Here is an 18,362-nt window from a genome sequence, read left to right as displayed (position 1 = left end):
GAAATTCTTTGGGACTTCTGTTGTATATTTTTTATTTAAGCTTTATTTAACTAGGCAAGTCAGTTAAATAACAAATTCATTATTTACAATGACGGCCTACCAGAAGGCAAAAGGCACCCTGGGTTTAAAAAATAAAATATAGGACAAAACACACATCACAAGAGACACCACAACACGACATAAAGAGAGACCTAAGACAACAGCATAGTAGCTGTTTCAATATGCTCTGTGTTGGTTGTAGTCACGACAGACAAAGATATATAGTTAAGCAAACTTTACTATGCATGTTGTCTTTTTTAAATATTTGTTTTATTAACAACAAATCAATACAGAAAGTACATGAGGGAACACAAGTATATATAGAATATATACAATGGACAATCGAGCTAGGTGGTACAATATCACATTACAATTACACAAGGACCTTAAGGGACATTACATACACTTACAATTCTAACAGCTTTTTTGTTAGTAGAGTATTTAACTGTCTTAAAATACAGTTCAATTTCTTTTTGTAGGGTAATAAAATGTGTTTTTTTGTTTGTAAATGTACATTTGTGTACATGAAATTTGGCCAAAAGAATAATGAAATGAATTACATAAAAACGTTTCAGCTTATTCCTATCGTAGGTAAAGAATCCAAGCAGTACATCTCTCCACAATAGTGTAAGACCTTCATAAAAGTGTTCAATTATAAATTTACTGATGTCTTGCCACAGTTTTCTTACATGAATACAATGGCAAAAAAGCTGCAACACTGTTTCTCGGTGGTCATTACAAAAGGAGCAATTTGAGTTGATGTTTTCCTTAAACTTCTTCATATAGTGGTTGGCAGGATAATATTTATGAATCATTTTAAAGGAAACTTCCTTAATTTTGTTAACAAGTAGGTATGTGTGTGGCAACATCCAAACTTTTTTCCAACAGATATTATCGATAAATCCATTCCAATAAGGCATGACATAAGGTATAGATACAACATCCTGCTGAAACAAGGTTCGTATCGCTCTGTTGTTGAATGGACCAAAAGAGAAACAAATCTTTCCTACTGATGAGTCAACAGGGTCAATAGAAGGTAGGCTCTGAGGGTCAGGTCTTGACACGTTCCTGAATAACAGAGCAACACCTGAGGGAATGGCATCTAAAACAATTGCAAAATCTTTAGGTGTTACAGGGACCTTGTAAAGTGATAAGAATTCCTTTTAACTGAGTAAAAGACCCTCTGCATTTACCAGTTGGCTCACCAATAGGATATTCTTTCGGAACCAATATTCTAAAAACAAATAAGTATTTTTATACAATATATCTTGATTATTCCATATATAATATCTGTGTGGAGAAAAATTGTGTTTATAAATTAAAGACCATGACAAGAAAACCTGCCGACGAAAAGCAGAAGTTTCACTGGAACTTTGTCAATATTATAATTGCAAAACAACATGAAGTTAAGGCCACCAAAAGTAGAGAAGACATGATGAGGAATAAAATTCCAGATAGAAATGGGTCTTCGTAGGAATTGTTTTATCCAGTTGATCTTTAAAGTATTATTTCAGGTAGTAAAGTCCAGAAAATTCAGCCCACCATTCTCATAAGTGTTCATTACAACAGTTTTCCTAATGTAATGGGTACGGTTTCTCCACAGAAAGTTGAAAAGCATCTGGTCTATCTCCTTGCTTATTTTACTGTCAAGATATAAAGATAGAGCGCCTGTCACGTTCCTGACCTGTTTTCTCTTATTTTTGTATGTGTTTAGTTGGTCAGGGTGTGAGTTGGGGTGGGCATTCTATGTTATGTGTTTCTATGTTTGTTTAAATGGGTTGCCTGATATGGTTCTCAATTAGAGGCAGGTGTTTGACATTTCTTCTGATTGAGAACCATATTAAGGTAGGATGTTCTCATTGTTTGTTTGTGGGTGATTGTATCTCGTGTCTGTATGTGTTACCACACGGGACTGTTTCGTTTGTGTAGTCTGTTCGTGCGTTCTTCGTGTTTATGTAAGTGCTCAAGTTCAGGTCTGTCTACGTCGTTTTGTTGTTTTGTAATTTTTCAAGTATATTTTCGTGTTAGTGTTCGTTTACGTCTTGTTAAATAAATTCATTAATGTCTTCATCACCCGCTGCGCCTTGGTCCAATCTCTCTCCGCAAGACGAATGTTACAGCGCCATATGTTAGTCTAGAGATACCTTCGGCCTTGGTTATTAGGACTCTACCTTTTAAAGATAAGTCCCTCTGTAGCCATTGATTTAGCTTCTTCTGGGTTTTTTTAATAAAAGGGTTAAAATTTAGTAAGACTCTAGACTTCTGATCCTTTGTAATGGTTATGCCTAAATATGTAAGTTCTTCTTTTACTGGAATACCATAATATGAACGTGTCACACAATCTTTGACAGCTATGAGTCCACATTTATTCATGTTAAGATATAGACCAGACGCTTTGGAAAAGGATTGTATCACATTGATCGATATGGGAATTTGGTTAGCGTCTTTCAGAAAAAGTGTAGTATCGTTAGCCAGCTGGCTTATAATACTTTCTTTACCAGCTATGGAAATTGTACAGGACTATTATTTAAAGAATTTGCAAGAAGGGTGATTAATAAAAACAGGTAAGGAGAGAGGTTTTTCTTGCCCACTTGGCAAGAAAGACCCGGCAGCAGAGCCTACCGGTTGACGTCTCAATCGCGTTGTGCTTGTTTAGACCAACAGAGGGGGCTGCTCGCTATAGCAGCTTCATTCACTCTTCTTCTTCCACTAACTAATTGCTTGTGATAGTTTTAGAGAACTGCTGTGGAAAACTCGGCCAGAAGCTAGCAAGTATCAAGTGAATCCACAACATCACCACAAATCGTTTGAAATACTAGCTAGTGATGTTATGTCACAATTTATTATATAGATGGATGATCTGCTTTATAAGGTTTTAAATAGGTTATGCTAGTGAAAGCGCTGCGTTAATCGAATCCGGTATCAGGATAAATAAAAAGCAAGGTCTGCTAACTTTCTTTAATTATGTTTAATTAACGCAAAGCAATAAATGGCAAATGCCATTTTGTATATACGGGTTCACTGTATCACCGTGCAGGGTTGAACAGGAACTCTGGAATGTGCGCAAACAACAGTTATTATTCTATGACAGCCATATTTCCAACCCGTCCGTTGGCCTATCACAGTAGAGGCTGAGCGTGGTTTAAACTTTGCTCAGCCTATGCGTGGACTCAGACTGGTCCAGTCTCTTGTTGCTCGCAGGTGTCCGCATCTGGGGCCTGTTGCACAAAACTAGGATAAGGGATTAAGCCAGGATATCTTGGTGATCCTGGCTCAATTGATCCGTAATCCGGTTGCACTAAAGATGGATAGGGGGCAGGAGAGATATGTTATGGTATAAATTACCATGGAGATTTATTCTGTGGAGCTAGCTTGCTCCAGACCAGGCTAAATTCCAGGACTATTTAATCTCATCCCTAATGTCAGTCAGCAGTCACCACAAATGGAACCAATAGTTTATTTCACTGCTCACTATACATTGTTATCACATATAATAGACCCACTGTTATTATTTAAACGTTTGTGATCATTAATTTCAATGATTTTGGATAAAAAATGATTTTTAGATGATGTTGCTATCATTAGATAATTTACAGTTTCCCATAGACTATAAGGCTATATATAAAATGATAGAATATTAGGGCCACAGAGGGGAAAAAAACACAAGTCATAATATTGTAACCAGTTGTTTTAAAGGAGGACAGTTGTTAAATGACAGATGTGGGGCATTTTCGTGAATATGTACTTCAGTATGGTTTCATAAACAAAGACATGCTGATGTGCCAGAATATTAAGTATACATTGTCATAAGTATCAAAACTGTAAAAACAATATGTAGCTTTTCTGCAGAAAGAACCAGCCTCATATAATTTATGACTTTATCCTTTTTCTTCAGTGTGGCCCTAGTACTCTGTCATATAAACAAATACACATTCCATATGAATATAAAACACAATGTGTAACATTATGTTCCTTTATGAATAGGAGGACAAAACAAAGCAGGTAAACCATCAGCTCCTTTCGAAACTGAAGTCACAGTGACTCTACAAGATGGAAAGCACAGAATCCAAGCATATTATACAAAATGATACATACACATTCAAAGGTCTGTATATAACACACCCTGCATGTCTGCCACATAAAATAAATGCAGGACAAATCCATACACATCAACTGAACAGACAAATGAATGGATGCAGTAGCCTCCTGCAGCCTTGTATTACACACAGTATACGCACAAACATCATAGAGGCCAAATTCGTCAAAAAACGAACCCAAAAAAACCAAATTCCTCTGCCACCGCAGGACATTTTAACCAAAATTGAAAGCACACACTATACTAAATAATTCAACACTATTGGTCCTCAAGCACGACCACTGTCGTCATCAGGGAAGATTGCCGGATTGTCCCAGTCCATGGCTGGTGGCACTCTGGGCGCTCCCACATTGTGGAGGACAGCACAAGCCACAGTAATATCACATGCCCTAACAGGGCTGACCTTATTTGTGAAGGCAGTGAAAGCGTGCCTTCAGGAGGCCGGTCATTTCAACTCTGGCCCTGGTCCTGGCATGGGCATGGTTGTAGGCCTGCGTGCTTCCTGGGGGTCTGTGAAAGGTGTCAGGAGAAAAGGCTGGCAGCATACACCCTGTCTCCCAGCAACACACCAGAGAATTCACCTGTCAACACACAAATCTATCACATTACTACCTCATAAACACAGTGATATTCTTGACACAGCCATGATGGTTATAATAGGGGTGGTGTGGCTTACCTTGTGATAGGCACTGATAGATTTCAGAGGCCCGAAAGATTCTGGAGTCATGGACTGAGCCAGGCCATTTTGCCACAACATTGCTGATCACACAGTCAGCATTGCAGACCATCTGAAATCATAAGATGAGGAATATTACACCAATCAATGCACAATCACTGGCAATGCAGAGTGTTCGTCAATGGACAATATCAAAAAGTTATGTTCACCTGAACATTAATGCTGTGAAGGATTTCTCTATTCACAAAATCGCCTCATGGGCACCTGAGGGGGCTTTTATCTTATGTGTGTTGCAGTCCACTGCACCATTGACATTGGGAAACCTGTCACACAAAGTAATGAGTATCCTACATGATGTTGAACAGTTTTGTCCGTATTTGTAGATCCTCTCTACTGCAATCCTATAGAACTCCTCTTTGATGTCACAGAGTCTTCTGGGCCAGGGAAGGAGATGAAGACATCTGCTAATGCTTTGTAGCCAGACACACACTCCTTATTGTGCGGCAAATTGTGGCCTTGTTCAGCTGTTCTGCATCCCACTGAGTACAGGAAGGCTCCACTAGCAAAAAAGCGCAAGGCCACACAAACCATTTGCTCCACACAGTGCATGGCTCCGTGCAGGCGGTGCTTAATCCTGGGACCAGTAGTCGGCATAGATACCTGATGCCATCTGCAGAAAACCTGTATTTTCCATATAGATGGTCATAGGGAAGGCCAGTGGGTCCAACCGGTCCCTGAAGACCCTTCGCGCTGAAGGCTCTCCTCAGCACAAGTGCTTCTTCATCCACCACATCTCGCACGAATGGGCATGCCATTGTCAGAGCAGAAAGGAACACACAATTTTGGGCCTTCATATAGGCTAGTGGCCACCTTGGTGCTGGGGGGGTGGGCAAAAGAGGGCGATGCCTTATAACGATGACTTGGTTGTACTGATTGCTGGGAAATAAAAAAAACCTTAGAAAGATGCCACGTCCTGTGTGCTCACAATAAGAGCTCATATGTCATGGCTCACTTGACTTTACGAGAATAATACCTAATTTTTATTTTTGAGCTGTGTCATCTTTTGGAGCTGGGGAGGAAGAAAAATAATGATTAATACATTTGTGTTACAGTTAGCATACAGGTACATTGAAGGCATATCTCACCTCCCTCTCAGTTTTTTTATTTCAAGGTCCAGTTTCCCTAATTGTCCTCTTTTTATTTCGGACTCAGTGCAAGATTTTCCATCTTTTTCTTCTTGTACTGAATGTCTATGTCTGCGTTCTATTTGCGCCGGAGGTGGTTGCCAACAACTTTCTGATAGCTGTGAGCTCTGTGAACACAATACAATTAGCGCAGCTGGAATTTGGCAGGATGTGGTGTCCTTTTATTAATACGCACTATGTTGCCAGGCTGGTTTTCCCACGTATAGCATCTGGGTCCTGTAAAAAGAATTAGATTTTTTGATTTTGATGAGGACTCCTCAACATGTAAAGTAAATAGTACTTTCACAGTCTTAAAATGATACCTCATGCGCTTCTGGAATCCAGAGAGATGGTCTTCCTTCATCATCGTCTCCATCATGTGCTGTTGCTGCTGCACTGGGGCTTCACCTATCACAATTTAATCGGATTCATATTGAAGCTAGTAGACAAGACATGCCAGGCCTACAGTATGCTTTGATGGAGTTACTCACTGGATCCAGCATCGTCTGGTGCTTGTGCGGTGCTTAACAGGAACACGTGCTGCATAAAGAAAATAGCACAAGGCAATAGGTAAACCAAAGTCCAGACAGTCCAATTGATTCAATATGAATGTGGTTGTATCCCATGTAGAGATGGAAGGACATACTTGAATGAAGCGGGTGGCATCTTGGGAGACCTATGCTCGTCTCTTTCCCCCAGGGGATCCCTCTAAGACGGCGCTGCCTTTATTTAGCTCCAAGGCCATGTCCTCTGCTGGGTAAGGTCAGCCTTTGGTGACACACCCGTGCCTTGTCTGTGGGTATTCTTTTTCACTGCTAAAACAGTACAGACAATGTGTGAGCAGGCACCTTCTGGGTACAATATATGCTTGTGCTTTGTTAAATATTAGTCAGGGACCATACCATTCTGCAGAAATGTTTTGTATTGATTTTGACCTGCTGCCATGTCCGTTTTGGCCCGTTCATGTTTAATCTACACACACACACACACACACACACACACACACACAACACACACACACACCACACACACACACACACACCACTATAATGGAGTCACACTGCAAAAAATTACTTGGTATTTTGTCTTGTTTTCAGTAAAATATCAAAAAATGTATCATAGCTTTAATAAGTGTGATGGAGTTACTTTACACAATTTCACTCATATCTGCAGTGCATTTCAATAAAAATTTAACCGTTTCATAATTACAGTAAAATGCATTTTTGGAGATGTGAAATTAAATTTTGAATTGTAATTGTGATGTTTAGCGGAGCGGTGAGTGTGTATTGTGCACTACTTACGCATTCAGGGCGGTCAATGCACTTTGCCCCGCTTTTCTCTTTGCTTTATCACTGTGGCGGTGTTGCCTTTCTTCTTAATTATATATTTTACCTCCTCGTATGCCTCAATGAGGATTTGTGCTTCCGACGGGGAAAAGTACGCGGCTCTAGTTGCACATGGTAAATCAGTTCATCTGTGATCTGTGGCGGGGTCTATTTGAGTGAGCCGTGAGCGCGCACCTATCCAGGATTGGTTTCACCCATAGGCGGAAATCCAGGGAGGACGGGGGGGACACGACCCCCATCCTGGAAAAATGATTTGTCCCCCCCAATCTATCACTGTAAACATAACTATGTAAATTCAATAATATTAATAATACGCAAATGAAAGCAGTTGTGGCTGATTATAGACACTTAATAGCGCTTTTTAAGTTTCAAAAGATTGCGACACCCGCCCTTTGCCTCACAATGGTTTGATCCACTGCCAGTTCTTTAGAGGGTTTCGGTATCTACTGTCCGAAAAGGCACGTGTACGTAACTGACGTGAGGTTAATCCAGTCAATGGGCCATAGCAATGTTTACATTTTTATGTTGGAGGGTTCACACACTAGCTGAATTGCAGAGCTAGCGCGCAAACTAAAGCAAACATTAACTAGCAAGCTAGCTAGTACCTATTCCATTAATGTGGCGTCGTCAAAGATGGAATCTTTGCTATCGTTAGTTTATTCAGATCAGCAGCTGTAGTGCTTCAAAGTCCCTGTGATTAAGGTTGGCGATAAACTGAAGTCCAAACTGAACAGAACTACACTCTCTTATATCTCTTATGTCTTAAATATATTTAATGGTCTCGTTGCAAAAGCTAATTGTCGCTAGTGAACTTTTTTACATTTATTTTATTCACTTCTTTTTTTTAAGATTATGGCAAACACCAGAAAACGGAGTTGGTGCTCCGCTAGCTTTACAAATTCAGCTATTGTTGGAAGCCAGCCAATATGAAACAAACTATATTAAATTAGAAAAGGTTGTAGCATATGTGTGTAAATGTGTGTGTGTGCAGCTAGACCGGCAGCAGCCAGCCAGGTAGAAAAATGGCAGAAAAAAGTAAAAAGACGGACATCAGAGTATTTTTTCAGTACACAAAACGCAAAGTAAGAACTCTAGTAGCCTAATATCTCAAGACGAGTTGATAAAAATGTTCATAAGAAAAAGTGAAATGCTAATGGAATGTTTCACAATGATGTCATTAGGCAGAGCAGGGCAACAGATGGCACACAGACAGCAGAGCTGGGGACAGATAGGCAGGGACAGACTGGCAGAGACAGGGAGTCTAAGTAAGTTTGTTGATCTTTGTTTGGCAAATTATGAAAGGTCTCAATTTTTTTTACTGTAAAATAGGGACATAATTGGAAAATGCCATGGATACCCCCGTTCTCAACTTAAAAACTGATGACTAAACTAAGATTTGTTTATGGCAATGGTATTGCTGTGTGATTTAATTGTGTAGTTTTGGGTACCGGTAGTTAGGAGTACGACAACACACTTATTTATTTTCTAGGAGACAGACTGAGTCTGTGAGGATGGTGAAAGGGAAAGAGCCAGGGAGAGAGACTTCAGAGAACAATGTCAAGCCACCGGCAGGACCAGTGTCACCCTTGTTGCCAGCAGCACAGTATAGGGGACAGTGGCACAGCATTGTCCTTACCTCAGTGATGGCACCAACCATATCAGCCACACCCACAATTTTTGAACTGCAAACTCTTGCCAACAGAGTGTTGACGTTTCAAGAGGCCCAAAGCACAGATGAAATTTGAACATCATGGCCAATAAAATCTTCGAAGGCATTGCAGCTGAGATTAGATTCTTCCGATTGTACAATTTTCATTAATTGTTGATGGTACTCAAGATGTCTCTGGTGCTGACAGGAGAGTGTCTTTTTGCATTATGTTGACCATGACCTTGTCCCTCACGAGGAGTTTATTGGGCTATACAGGGTGTCGGAGACAACAGGCGAGGGCATTGCGAAAGTGGCAACTGAAGTGTTTGTTGAGGCTCAATTTGCCCATGTCTGGTTTACGTGGGCAGAGTTACGATGGTGCCTCAAACATGGCAGGAAAATACACAGGTGCACAGGCAATTGTGAGAAGGCAGCAGCATTAGCCTCTATGTCCATTGTGGAGCACACTGTGTAAATCTGAATTATACAGGCTGGCTGCTCAGCCTCCCCACTGATCCGGGATTCCCTTTTTGGGTCCATCAGTTAGGTGTCCTCTATGACCAGTCAGGAAAGTTTAAGAGCATGTTTGAATCAATTGCCACGTCCAAAGAAACACATCTGCCCACCCGGAAACCCCTATGTCCAACAAGGTGGACTGTGCGGAAATATGCTATTAGAGCTGTGCTAGGGCAGTATGAGCGGGTACTAAGCAGCCTAGAGGGAGTAGTTTTTTAGTACATGACAGTACACTTACAAATTATTTTTTCATGTTATTTTTATTTAAAATTGCATACTTTGTGCGACATACTTGTCATAGTGCTGTTTGAAGAGTTGAGACACTGACTGAAGGATTTTTGTTTGATTTATTTGGGTTTTTCATTGAAGTAGTTATTTTGCTTTTGAACTGTACTTATTTAAGCTTTTTGTTTTGTAAAGATATTGTAGTAGACTCAGGCCAGTGGCATTTAATGACTATATAAACGTATCAGAAAAGTCAAATTAAAGGTCAATTCAATACGGAGACTAACTTTGTGATGGTTCTCAATGGAGATTATTTTAGATGAGATCACACATGTTCATTGTATTTATGAAAACTACACCCATACAGTGTACAGTACCATTGCTACCTACTGGCCTTTCTTGATATTGCTAGTTGTAAGTACGAATACCTGCATACATACTGGACTGGTAAGGAGCACTGCTATAACTATTATTGTAGTAGTATTATAATGATTTAAACATTTGAACAAGTTGGTTAAACCCTTCAGTTAACTACTGTACTATCAATATTCAGTTTGTAGGAATTATGGTTCCTCAATATACATTTAACATATTACAACGTAGGCTATGTGTTACAGCACTACTTTTGGTGTCCCCTCAGGAATTGCTCTTGAGAAATGTAATGTAATTGTCCCCTCCAAGGTTGATATCAGATTTTCGCCCCTGGTTTCACCTGGCTTAATGAATCCGTGTCTGCTCATCTGGCTTGGTCTTTGTGCAACCAATTAAGCTGGACGCACATGTTTTGGCCTTCATTGAGCTCAGCTGAGTCATTTATCCCGGATGTCTTAATTCTACTTTTGTGCAACAGGCCCTGTCTTTGGGTAGATTAGATCTGTCTTGTTCCGCTCCCCAGATGCTACACTCAAACAGTTCCTTATATGGTATTGTCCAGTGTTCTACCCTCCCTGGTTGGCCTAGAGATATGCACCCCTTCCCTCTCCAGATTGACCACAGCTTTTATAGCATGTCACTCTATGTTGCTCATTCTTTACACACATACACACACACACTCAAACAATGCAGATGTAACGAAACAATATTCATCTTCATACAATATGGTAGCAGGCTATAGTGCATAAACATAAATCCTAACACTAGAAATGTTCATGGATAACATTAGCAGTGGAGAGGAGGAAGACTGGATAGGATGAAGAGTGAAGGAGACAGAGGAGGAAAGGTAAAGATATGATTGCAGAACCTGCCAATTTATTATTCCAAACAATGTTTTTGAGATAAAATACAAAAATGAGGCAAGCAATGGGAACCTGTTAACCAAAGTATTTTATCTAATAGTATGCTATTTATTAATACAGGTTGGAGAGGAAAGAGAAGGGAAAAATAAGGGAGTAAAAAGAGTGAAGCAAGGAGAGTGTAGAAGAGTGAGGTGGAAAGGTGAAGAGAAGGAAAGGAAGGAAGACGAGTGAAGAAAAGTGGAGGAGAAAGATTGGAGGTGAAGAACAAGTTAGAGTAAGAAGAGTGACACAAGGAGAGTGAAGAAGAGCAGACAGAGGAGATACAAGGACTCTTTCCAAGAAACGGAAATGCACTTTTTATGAAAAACATGATGAGAGAATTTCCATCAACACGATAGAATGGTTCACTGCACCCTCCCTTTGTAATTCCTCTCTTTCAATTGGCAGCCGGAGAGGAACGGCAGTGGTAGAACATCAGCAGACGAAAAAGCATAAAGCCTCTCTGATTGCCCATGTTGGTATGCCCTCTGTCACCACATTCTTCAAGAAGGTAGAGCCTTCCCAAGAAGAATATGGTTTAGCTGTGCAGGAGGGTGTCTTTGCATACCACACTATGTGACACAATCATAGTTACAGATCTATGGACTGCACAGCACAACTGACATGGACGCTTTATGAGCCAAAGTTTACATGTGCTAGGACAAAATGTGACGCCACAGTGAGTAACGTGTTAGCAACATGTGCTAGGACAAAATGTGAAGCCATAGTGAGTAACGTGTTAGCACCATGGGCAACTACTTTGGTAACACAGGACCTAGACCAGGTTGAATTTGTGTCCCTCGCCTTTGATGCGTCCAATCATGGACATGTAAAGCTGCTGCCAATAGTAGTCAGATATGTAAGATATATGATGGCAGCACACCTGTGGAAACAAAACTGCTTGATTTTGTTGAATTGAATGGAGAAACAGCAGAGGAAATTGCAGCTGAGGTCCAGGTGGTCATCCAAAAATGTAACCTGAAAAACATTCTCAGTCGACAACAAATACCAACTTTGGAGGACTGAATAGGCTGGGGAGGGTCAATGTCCATACCAAAGTTTAAAATGTTCTGCAGCGGGAGGTGATTGGCTTAGGTTGTCCTGCCCACATCATTCATATCACGGCCAGAACAGCTTTGGATATGATGTTGAGTACCTGCTCACAAAGATATGTTCATATTTTCACCGTCAGAGTAGAAAGACTGAAGGGCTTTTGTGAGTTTGTTGGCCAGGAGTACCATAACATTTTAGGACACAGCAATGTTCGCTGGATGTCCATGCTCTCTGCTCTAGAAAGAGTGCTGAAAATGTATGTGACATTGAAATCCTTTATTATTTCTGAAGACAAATGCCCTGTTGTCCTGCGAACAATGTTCAAAGATCCACTGACTGAACTTTGGCTGGCCTTTGTCCATGGAAACTTGATTGTATTCAGTAACACGATCAAGATGCTTGGAGGCTAGAACCACTGTGCTGTGGAGTCCGCTGCAATTCTGAGAAATGTTGAGGCAAAATTGACTGCAAGACGTGATGACAACTTCATTCCAGTTTTGGTCAGAGGACTTCTGAGAGAGCTAGAGGGAAATGGAGCAATGTCTAAAGAGAGCTTTCTCAAAAACATCGCCAATCATTCTTCACTATGCTGTAACTACTTGCAAGCATGGGGAAAGAACACAGATAATCTAAAATATTTACTTGTCTTCTTTTTTAAAAAGGCAACCTCTGCGAAAGAATCCAGAAGCAGCAGGCACACTGCAGAAAAATCCCCCAATGTGACCATCAATGAGGATGTATTGTGTGACGAGGTTACTGGCCTGCAAAGATGTTCCTAAAGGGGAGATCGCTTGAAGAATGGAAAACATCTTAGACACCGCTTTAGTCAGAGATGAGCACGGTGGTTACCCCACATTCAAAAGAATGACATCCCACACACTAACCTGGCTAGATTAGCGTCTGGTGTCATGTGCTACCTGGAAGTAATGCACCAGTCGAGAGAGTGTTCCCCCAATGAATGATATACAGTGGGAGAACAAGTATTTGATACACTGATGATTTTGCAGGTTTTCCTACTTACAAAGCATGTAGAGTCTGTAATTTTTATCATAGGTACACTTCAACTGTGAAGAACGAATCTAAAACAAAAATCCAGAAAATCACATTGTATGATTTTAAGTAATTAATTTGCATTTTATTGCATGACATAAGTATTGATACATCAGAAAAGCAGAACTTATATTTGTACAGAAACCTTAGTTTGCAATTACAGATATCAGACTTTTCCTAGTTCTTGAGCCAGTTTTGCACACACTGCAGCAGATTTTTGGCCACTTCCCATAAACCTCTCCAGATCCTTCAGAGGTTTCGGGGCTGTCGCTGGGCCAGGTAAACGGCTTTCCCCCTCCAAAAGATTTCTATTGGGGTTCAGGTTCTGGAGACCTGTCTAGGCCACCCAGGACCTTGAGATTGCTTCTTACGGCGCCACTCCTTAGTTGCCCTGGCTGTGCTTTCGGGTCTGTGTCATGCTGAAGACCCAGCCAGACCCATCTTCAACTCTTACTGAGGGAAGGAGGTTGTTGGTGTAGATCTCGCGATACATGGCCCCATCCATCCTCCCCTCAATACGTGCAGTCGTCCTGTCCCCTTTGCAGAAAGCATCCCCAAAGAATGATGTTTCCACCTCCATGCTTCACGGTTGGGATGGTGTTCTTGGGATTGTACTCATCCTTCTATTCCTCCAAAAACGGCGCGATGGAGTTTAGAGCAAAAAGCTCTATTTTTTCTCATCAGACCACATGACCTTCTCCCATTCCTCCTCTGGATCATCCAGATGGTCATTGGCAAACTTCAGACGGGCCTGGACATGCGCTGGCTTGAGCAGGGGACCTTGCGTGCGCTGCAGGATTTTAATCCATGACGGCGTAGTGTGTTACTAATGGTTTTTTTTGAGACTGTGGTCCCAGCTCTTTCAGGTCATGACCAGGTCCTGCCGTGTAGTTCTGGGCTGATCCCTCACATTCCTCATGATCATTGACCCCACGAGGTGAGATCTTGCATGGAGCCCCAGACCGAGGTGATTGACCGTCATCTTGAACTTCTTCCAATTTTCTAAAATTGTGCCAACAGTTGTTGCCTTCTCATCAATCGCTTGTCTATTGTCCTGTAGCCCATCCCAGCCTTGACAGGTCTACAATCTATCCCTGATGTCCTACACAGCTCTCTGGTCTTGGCCATTGTGGAGATGGTTGAGTCTGTTTGATTGAGTGTGTGGGACAGGTGTCTTATTACAGGTAACGAGTTCAAACAGGTGCAGTTAATACAGGTAGAGTGAGAAACAGGAGGGCTTCTTAAAGAAAAACTAACAGGTCTGTGAGAGCCGGAATTCTTACTGGTTGGTATGATCAAATACTTATGTCATGCAATAAAATGCCAAATTAATTACTTAAAAATCATACAATGTGATTTTCTGGACTTTTGTTTTAGATTCCGTCTCTCACAGTTGAAGTGTACCTATGATAAAAATGACAGACCTCTACATGCTTTGTAAGTAGGAAAACCTGCAAAATCATCAGTGTATCAAATACTTGTTCTCCCCACTGTATATGGACAGCAGCAAGAAATAGGTTCACTGTTCCTACCATCAAGTCCATGCTTATTGTGAAGACAAACTTCAACCTCCCCTGCCAGGAGTTCATGGAGAAGCTGGCCAAAGACAGAGCAAACCTTTAGAAAATACATTCTTCTGAGAAATAGACAGATTAGGTTGGTATAAGTATAGTATGTAGTTACCAATCTCATCAGCATCTTATTTCTTTATTATGTTGTTAAGTATTTCACATATACTATTGTCTCTTTTTTTCAATTTTGCTCATGTTCTCTTCTGCTCTTATTCTACCAGGACCACTGAATGGCTGTTCAGATCGGACAGTTCTGTCCCGTCTATAGTGTTTCTGTAATATAGTTGTTTTCTCTATCACAGTGTGCCTGTTAGACTAAATACATGAAACCAGAATTGTCCCCCCTTTTTTATTTCATAGATAATAACATTGGATATTTGAATTATATATTGACCGCCGAACTGGAAATGTCCCGTTTTCATTTCAGAAATCTGGTCACCTTAGTGTAACATCAATATTGCTTCTTGTTCTCTTTTTTATTTATTTTTATACACAACAAAGGCAGAATCCACCGAACTTTGGCTTTCCATGTCTGCAATAAACTGGAATGTGAACTGAATGTTTGTTTCGCGTCTCGGTCCATTACATTATTGTTATTATTTACATTCACTCAAAGTATTTTAGGTGTATAGGTCTTCGGATTTCCCTACCACACCTTGTGTGGGGAGTGTTGATTACATCAGGAGGTGCTTGACCTGAGATGTTTGGATCTTCTTGCTGAGGTGCAGCGTCCACCTCTAGGTTGTGTTCTGAACCCTGACCTGTTCACTGTGATTACTATTATTTGACCATGCTGGTCATTTATGAACATTTGAACATCTTGGCCATGTTCTGTTATAATCTCCACCCGGCACAACCAGAAGAGGACTGGCCACCCCTCATAGCCTGGTTCCTCTCTAGGTTTCTTCCTAGGTTTTGGCCTTTCTAGGGAGTTTTTCCTAGCCACCGTGCTTCTACACCTGCATTGCTTGCTGTTTGGGGTTTTAGGCTGGGTTTCTGTACAGCACTTTGATATATCAGCTGATGTAAGAAGGGCTATATAAATCAATTTGATTTGATTTGCTGGGCGTCAGCTAGTGCTCTGTTTACTGCCTCTGTGCCAGGCTCCTCAACAGTGGGGAAATCCTCTATTTCTCTGCTCTTCCTCAGGTGTCTCCCATTCCTCCTGAAGACTTGTCCCTGTTCTGTCTTCACCTCAAATGACCTTTGCTCCACAGGTCTGACTACTGTGGCCCTCTGCCACCACTGTTTCTGTCCTGTGAGTGGCTGAAGTCTCACCCTGTCATCTCGTTGCAGCTCTGTGAGATCCTTAGCAGAGGTGTCGTAGTACTTTGCCTGTCTCTGCTGTCTTTCTTTTAACTTCTCCAGCTGACAGTTTGCCATTGCTGGTCCCAGCAGATTTTCACTCATTATCAGTAGTGTCTTTGTATGTCTTCCCATGAGCGCCATTGCAGGGCTGCTGTCTGTTCCTTGTGACGGGGTATTTCTGTGATCCAGGTATGGGTCAGCACCTGCTCTCTTTGCTTTTGCCATTAGTCTTTTGGCTGTTTTCACTGCCGATTCTACTTTCCCATTACTTTGCGGGTATCCTGGAGACAATGTTTTGTGTGGAAAGTCCCAAGCCTTGCTGAAACTTCGGAACTCGTCTGAAGAGTACTGGGGGCCATTGTCTGAGTCAAGGATGTCAGGTATCCCATAGTGTGCAAAGTGTGTCTTCAGTTTTAGAATTACCGTTTGTGTTCTCCAAATGGTCCACTTCCCAGAAGCTGGAGCGATAATCAACTGTGACCTTCTCTGTCGTTGAATTGGAACAGGTCGGTCCCTATTTTGTTCCCAAGGATGCTTTGGTGCTTCGTGTGGCCTCAGCGTCTCTTTCTGCTGCTTCACACCCCATGCAGTGCAGGTGCTGCATTGTTCCATGTATGTTCTCATGCCTGGCCAGTAGACACACTCGCAAGCTCTTCTCAGACATCCCTCGATTTCTATGTGTGAGGAATGGATTCTCTGTATTATCTATGACCTGAGGGCAGTAGGCACAACGACTCGCTCACCTCTGAACATAACTCCATTTTGCACACTCAGCTCATCTCTGTTGTGAAAATACATGGCTACGTCCAAGAGTACATGTTATTTCACTTCAGGCCACCCCTGCAGTGTCTGGAGCTCCCGGTCCAGCTCAGTGGCTCTGTGGATGGCCTTAAGACTCTCGCTTGACACAGGGAGGTAGTGTATCATATTGATTGATTCCACTTCGACTTCCACAGGGCCTCTGTTTCCTTGTTCTGTGAGGTACGCCCTGCTCAGGGTGTCGGCCAGCACACATGTTTTCCAGGAACATATCGGAGACTGACCTCGTAGTTTTGGAGTCTCATGAGCATGCGTTGTAGTCTTTTTGGTGCGCTGAGGAGAGGCTTTGTCATGATGCTCTCTAGAGGCTTGTGATCTGACTGCACTTCCACAGTTCGTCCATATGTGAATTGGTGGAACCTCTCCATGCCAAACACCACTGCAAGCAGCTCCTTCTCTATCTGTGCATACCCTTTTTCAGTCTCTGTCAGGGCCCTGCTGGCGTATGCTATTGGTTGTCCTCCCTGCATCAAGGCTGCTCCTAACTCACTCTCTGAAGCATCACATTGTAGTACAAGCTGCTCTGTTGGGTTGTAGTATTTCAGTACAGGGGTCTGTGCAATGGTATCCCTGATTTTATTGAAAGGTAGCTCATGTCTCTCTGACATCTCCACAGTGAGTCCTTGTGTGTGTGATGCTGTCGCAGTGGCTCGCAGAGCTCCGTGGCGTGGCTGCAGAACTTGGCTAGGTAGTTTACCATGCCCAGGAAGCGCTGCACCCCCTGCACATCTATAGGCCTAGGGATCTGTCTGATGGCTGTCACTTTTCCTGGGTCCACTTTCAACTCCTCTGATGTTAGCAGGTTGCCAATGTAGGGCACTTCCTTCAGCCTGCTTGATATTGAGCTTCCTGCATCTGTCTAGAAGCATTCTGAGGTTCTTGTCATGGTCCTTGTCATGAGTCGCTGCTTCATCATTGTCTCCTTCTCCCACAATCCGGATGTCATCTGCAATGATTTTGACTCCTGGAAGACCTTCCATTAACTGGTTCAACTTCCTCTGAAAGATCTCTGGGGCTGGACTGATTTCCATTGGCATGCGCAGCCACCTGTAGCGTCCCATGGGAGTAGAGAACGTGGTGAGAGCTGACAAAAGTAATCTGTGCTCATACAAATGCACAAAGAATGACTCATCTAAGTCTAAAGTTCATATTCCAAAGACAACCAAAACTCTTCCTTCTCTTCTAACTAAAGAGGATTACAATATATTAAGCAATGACAACAAGATCACAGGCAAGTGATAGTGCCTGTGAACTTAAAGTAATATTGGACAGTTATAGCCATAGATATTTAAAATAAAGTTAGTAGTAGTAATTGCATTACTTTAAATCTTAAGATGATGGATTCCTTAAGCCAGTATGAAAGAGAATATGGCTTTTTTTGGGTGGTTCTGGTTATTTTCAAATAATTGTCAACATACACTACCGTTCAAAAGTTTGAGGTCACTTAGAAATGTCCTTGTTTTTGAAAGAAAAGCACATTTTCTGCCTAGAAAGTCAGCATCCCGGAGTCTCCTCTTTACTGTTGACGTTGCGACTGGTGTTTTGCAGGTACTATTT

Source organism: Salvelinus sp. IW2-2015, linkage group LG4p, assembly GCF_002910315.2.
Source record: "Salvelinus sp. IW2-2015 linkage group LG4p, ASM291031v2, whole genome shotgun sequence".
Classification (NCBI taxonomy): domain Eukaryota; kingdom Metazoa; phylum Chordata; class Actinopteri; order Salmoniformes; family Salmonidae; genus Salvelinus; species Salvelinus sp. IW2-2015.
Note: the sequence above shows the minus strand (reverse complement) of the source record.